We start from the raw sequence: 6110 nt of genomic DNA, 5'->3' as shown, positions 1-6110 counted from the left end.
AGGAGAAATGTGGGAGAGGGCAGAGCTCTTCTATACTGAGCATTTACCTGAGGCATCCAAGCAGAGACTGGTCTAACTAAAGAGAGTTTCACCACTGGTTTGGTCTGAAGCAATCTGATTTGATCTTAGAATGCCTAACTTGCAGGGTTCCTCCTATCTTGGCCCACACTTTTTGCTGGCAGATATTAAGAAATAAAGACGTGGGGCTTGGCCCTGGCCTTAGATCATTGGCGGTGTATTGAGACACCTGGAGGCTACAGTCATGGTGGCGCCCGCAGGGACAGAGGAGGGAATGAGTGAAGAGGAGCAAGGCTCTGGCACTACCAGGAGCTGCGGGCTGCTGAGTACAGAGCAAATGCTGGCAGTCAACCCTGATAAGACTCCAATCAATCTTCTGCAGGAGTACGGGACCAGAATAGGGAAGATGCCCATGTATGACTTTCTCAAAGCTGAGGGCCAAGCCCGCCAGCCTAATTTCACCTCCCGGGTCACCACGGGCAATACCAGATGCACCTGTCAGGGCCCCAGCAAGAAGAAAGCCAAAAACAAGGTAGCCGAGATGGCCCTCAAACATCTCAAAGTGGGGAGCATGCTGGACCTGACTCTGGAAGACAGCAGACTCTTCATTGCCTGAGGACATTCTAGTTTTTACTGCTGTGGCAGCTACTGCTTCTGTTCCATCTGTTGTCCTAACTCGTAGCCTCCCCCGTCCATGGAGACGCTGTCCGTACCAACCCCCTTTCCCTTCAACAGTCTTAGGGCAGCCCCGTTGGGCCCTACAAGGAGCTGGTGGTGCAGAAAGACTGGTATTTGCTAGAGTACACAGTGACCCAGGAATCCAGGCCAGCCCACCGCAGAGAATTCACCTTGACCTGCTGAGTGGAGTGTTTTGTTGAGCTTGGCTAACTTCCAAAATACTGACAAAGTGCAATGCGGTGGCTAGAATGATGCTTCAGTCCATGCGGTACCCCTCTGGATGCCTGGGATGGCGCCGAGGCGGGTCTGATGGTGATCTTTTCTCCCTTGGTATGGGTTCCTACCTGGATAGACTTTGGAACCAGGACCCAGGCTGCACCTGGGCTTTTCTGTGAAATTCAGTGGAAGAGAAGATCCAGTCCCTCTGCAGTTGCTCCCTAGGTGCTCTGGGTCCTGCCTACTGCAGTGTCCTCAGTGAGCTCTCTGAGGAGCGGGCCTTCCATGTCAGCTACCTGAATATCAAAGAGTCTGAGTGGATTCTGCCAGTATCTGGTGGAATTGTCCACCAGCCGGCCACCAGGGTCATGGCTCTGCCACCACCAGGGAGGCAGCCCATGGCAAGGCTGCTCACTGTGCCCTACAGTACAAGATCACGGCAGACAGCAAGTGAAGGCTTGACTGGACTCATGGACATGCACCCTCAGCTCCCTGCTCTTCCTGCCTTTGGACCTATGAACCTGCCCAGCTCTGGCACTCTCTGTGGGTGCCATGTCTGCCTCCAATACATACTGCCTGTCTTGAGGCTGAGGAAGGCACAGAGCAGGGAGCCAGGGGCCACAGGGCCTCCATGAGCCCAGAATCCACCCTCATTTTATTGGTGATGACGAGTGGGAATGAAATTGGGTGCTCTCCACTAGGGCCCAGAATAAACGTGCTTCTCCTTGGATTAGTAAAGAATAAAATAAAATAAAGATGTTGAATGAGATCATTCGAGACTATGCTATAAATATTTCTAGAAGAGAAACAAAAATAACCTGTAATTCAAACGTTCAGAAAGAATCTATCGCTAACATTTTAATCCTTCTTTCCTCTTTCCATTCCTCCTCATTCTCTCTCCTCCTCACTGTTGACCTCCACTTCTCCCCGCCTCCCCTCCTCTCCACTTCCCTCCTTTTCCTCTCCCCTCCCCTCCTCCGCCCTCTTCCCTTTCACTCTTTTCTTCCTTCCTCCTTCTCCATTCTTCCTGCTGGCTCTCCCTCTCCTCTCCTTATCTCCTTCCCTCTTTCTTTCCTTTCTTCCCTTTGTTCTTTCTTTCCCTCCTTATCTTTCTTCTTCACAAAGAGATGCTTTATTCGAAGGCTGCTGTGTGACTCCTGAAACAGTGGATGGCTGCTGCTGGGCCTCAGGAATGGACTTGAGCTGAGGGTAAACAGGGGAATCTCTGCTGCTTCCCTGGCAAATAGACTTCACTCAGTTCTCTGACAGATGGGTTTTCTCTACTTCTTTTTTGTTTGTTTGTTTGTTTCTTTTTTGAGTTGGAGTCTCACTCTGTCGCCCAGACTGGAGTGCAGTGGCCGCTCCCGGCCACCGCAGCCTCGACCTGCTGGGCTCTGGCGATCCTTCCGCCTCAGCCTTCCGAGTAGCCGGAATTACAGGCGTGCGCTACCATGCCTGGCTAATTTTTTGATTTATTGTAGAGATGAGGTCTCGCCTGCCCAGGTGGGTCTTGAACCCGCGGGCTCAGGCAATCCACTCACCTCAGCCTCCCAAAGGCGCGGGATGACAGGCTGAGTCACCGAGCCTGGCTATCTGCTTCTTAATGCAAGTGAAGGGCCCTCCCATATCCGTAAGCTCCAGAGTTCTGCTTCTAGCCATTCAGCCTGCCAGTTGGCATTATACTGTACTTAGTTTTTGAAAAATCTTTATATTTTGCTTAATATTTTGTTGTGTGCAATTTCTCATGCTAGTCAATATTCTTTCAGAATATTCCATCAAATGAAAATAACAATGTATTTAATTAATCTGCTATTGTGGTCATTTAAGTAGTTTCTAATTTTTCACTCTGATGAATATCTTTATACGTCGATCTTGGTCCCATACCTAGGACTATTTCTGTAAAGTAAACTACTACATGCTGAGAAGGACAATTCTCTTGTTTAAAGATACACACACTCCCACGCTGCCAACAGAAGGTGAACACTCATCTTTGCAACTTCAGCATTTTATTTTTGCCACTTTGATGGCTGAAAAATTGTATTGAATTTTTGTTTCAATTTATTTTTTTAAGAATTCTTTAAGTAGTGTGGTATTTGCTTAATTTGTTTTACTTTTGAAGCCTGTTAGTTCTCTCTTTAATTTTATTATCATTTTACAAACATGTACTGTTGTCCTCTAGGATTGTATATTGTAAAATCTTTATACTGGACATATTACCCTGAGAAAATTTGACCAAATTTTGTTAGAATCATATGTGGAATTTCTGCATATTTCTTCTGTGATTTCTTTTATTGTCATTGTGCTTAGAAAGCCATCCCTTATCCAGTGATCAACTATGTATGTATTAGACATGTATATTGTTTTTTCAATACAAAAACTAATTTTTGAAAGTGCTTCCTCTGTGCCAGTCCTTATGCTAAGCTTTCTTATAATATCTTTTAAACATTTATTTCAGTTATATGAGAGTTGAGATCCTCATTATCTCCTTTTTAAGAAAATAAAGGCCACAAGACTTGGGGTGGTAGGGAACATGCCCTGGACACATGTCCATGAAGCTGCAGAGCCACAGAATTAGATTACGCCTCTCTGGCCAATAATGCGCTTTGTCCCATTTAGCCACGTAGGCAGTCTCGTTCCATATACAACTGGGATTTGTTTTTAATATAGTCGTATCTTTCTACCATATAAAGAAAAAAACATCTCTGGTAGGAAAAGAAAAAACAAACAAACAAACAAGACCAACAAACAAAAGAAAGCAGAGATGAAATAAAAATGGAGAGATTATCACACTGTTCTTTTCTGCTTAAACACTCCCCAACTTCTCACCACCGTTAGATTAAAAGCAAACTCCTTTGGCATCAGACCTTTTTCTTCTCTCTGACCCTCCACCCTCCTCCATGCTCACTGTGCTCAGCTTCCTGTGTCTTCAACAGGCCAAGTTCATTTCTGACTTAGCACTTCAGTGCTGGCTGGTCTCTGCGTCTGGACTGCCCTTGGCACAGAACTCCCAATGGCTGCCTTCTTCCTGTGATTCCACAATAGCCTGCTGCCCACCAGTAAGTCACCTTCTGTTACATCAGTCTGTGTCAGTTTTATCTAATTAATTTTATGAAGAATATTCTTATTTGTCTGCACACAGCTATATTTGCTTCTTCACAAAAACTTACACTGCAGTGAAGGTGGAATCCTTGTCTATCTTATTCACAACTGTGTTCTCAGTGCCTGCGTTCATCTTGTATTAGCCACTTTGCAAAATTCACACGTTTAATTCTAATGATTAATCGTACATTTCTTTTAGATTTTTAATGCATTCAGATTGTCATCTTATCTGAAAATACTAACACTTTGTTATCATTTCTTTTTTTTTTTACTATGTGCTCCCACCCCCCTCTTATTGTGGCTGGCTAAAATCAACAGTACAGTGTTGAACAGAGGGGCAGTAGGGGATTTCTTGCCTTGGTCCTGATGTTAGGGGTAACAAATCTCAGAATTCTAATATTAATGATGATGTTTGCTGTAGGATTTTTGTAGATAACTGTCTTCATTCATTCAGGCTGATATAACAAATTACCATAGACTGGGTCACTTATAAACAACAGAAATGTATTTCTCACAGTTCTGGAGGCTGAGAAATCCAAGGTCAAGGCACAGGCAGATATGGTGTCTGATGAGGGTTGCTTCTTGGTTCATAGAGAGTTACCTTTACATGCCAATTACCTACCAAAGACTCTACTTCTTAACACCATCGCATTGGGGATCAGGGTTTGAACATATACATTTTTTAGGTATACAGGCATATAGCAATAAACTATAGTCTATAGCAATAAACACAGTCTATAGCAATAAACTTTATCAGGTTAAGAAAATCCCCAATTCATAGTTTATTATAAATTATTATAAATAAATATAAATTATAACAAATTCTTATTCTGAAACTATTATATTGTTATGAATTTTCAAATGTTAAACCATTCTTGCATTTCTGAAATTAGTCACATTGGTCATGATATATTATCTTTATTATATGCTGTTGAATTTTTTGCTAATACTTTTTAATGGTTGCTTTGGGGAGAATATATATTCCAGCATATAATCCTACTTGGGGTTAATATTGTACGACTTCATGTAAAAAAATATAAAAATTAAAAAATTAAAAAATAAAAATCTTGAAAACTTACAGGTTTATTTACCCCCACTCACCATTCTTTATGTTATAATTTTCTTTCTTTTTTTTTTAGGACTTTTTTTATTGCTATCAGAGACCTTTATCTTCAGGTCATGGTTCTGACTGCAATACCTTTTTCAGATTGCAAAGGGAGCTCAAGATCTAGAAATCACTGAGAAATATAGATAAACTGGAAAGGGAAAAGGAATAACTTGTGTCAAGAAAATTCTAATAGCTTAACATAAAACTAGGGTATTGAATTCAGTTATGACATGCTATATACTCAAATCATAGGATTGTCCCAGCATCTAGATAACCTTTCCTACCGATAGTGAGTAAAAACTGATCCATTATAAAAAGCCTAATTTTAGTTGTTACATATATGCTTCTTTGGTGAGCACTGATATATTAACTTTATCACAAATTCTTTTATACAAATCTCAAAATGCTTTCAACAAATCTAAGACTGTCCTAATTACATGCCACTTTTAAGTGTCACTTTAAGATAAACAAAAATGAAAACAGAAATGTTGTTTTTAAACTATAGAAATTGAAGTGAGATAGACGCAAAATCAACATAGTAATGTGAGAACTTTTCTATTATCACCTCTGATTCACATGGGACAATTCCAAAGTACACTTTTCAGATTAATTGGAATTTGAGTCACTGAGTAAACATGGTTATCACACTGGTAAAATTTGTTCATTAAACTGCTAAAAAATAATTTGGGGGTTTCCTATTCAGTGAAAGTCAGAGCATAGATCAACATGCAAAAAAATTCATTAAGTATTAAATGGAGAAGCAAGCAAAAGCAACAGGAAAATCAGATTGGGATGCTGGGGACAGGTTTGCCAACTATAAATTTTGGAACTTTTTAGAAAAACATTAAATGTGAGTTTTTGACATGAGGTATGTGATATTATACTTTAGCAGAAAGAAAGAATGCAACTGAATACTACAAATAAATCTGTGTTTAAAAATTTTTGCATCTTTTGGATTTTTCATGTTTTTTTTTTCAACTTTAAGTACTTA

General features: G+C 41.0%; 1 pseudogene; it reads left to right on the top strand.

The window, feature by feature from the left end:
* Positions 1-292: 292 nt before the first annotated feature.
* Positions 293-1366, top strand: LOC103268938 (annotated as a pseudogene).
* The last annotated feature ends 4744 nt before the right edge of the window (positions 1367-6110 follow it).

This window comes from Carlito syrichta, unplaced genomic scaffold, assembly GCF_000164805.1.
Source record: "Carlito syrichta isolate Samal-C Ts95f unplaced genomic scaffold, Tarsius_syrichta-2.0.1 Scaffold308996, whole genome shotgun sequence".
In the NCBI taxonomy this organism is placed as follows: Eukaryota; Metazoa; Chordata; class Mammalia; order Primates; family Tarsiidae; genus Carlito; species Carlito syrichta.
The sequence above is the reverse complement of the archived record's forward strand: the minus strand, read 5'-3'. Positions and strand labels throughout refer to the sequence as shown.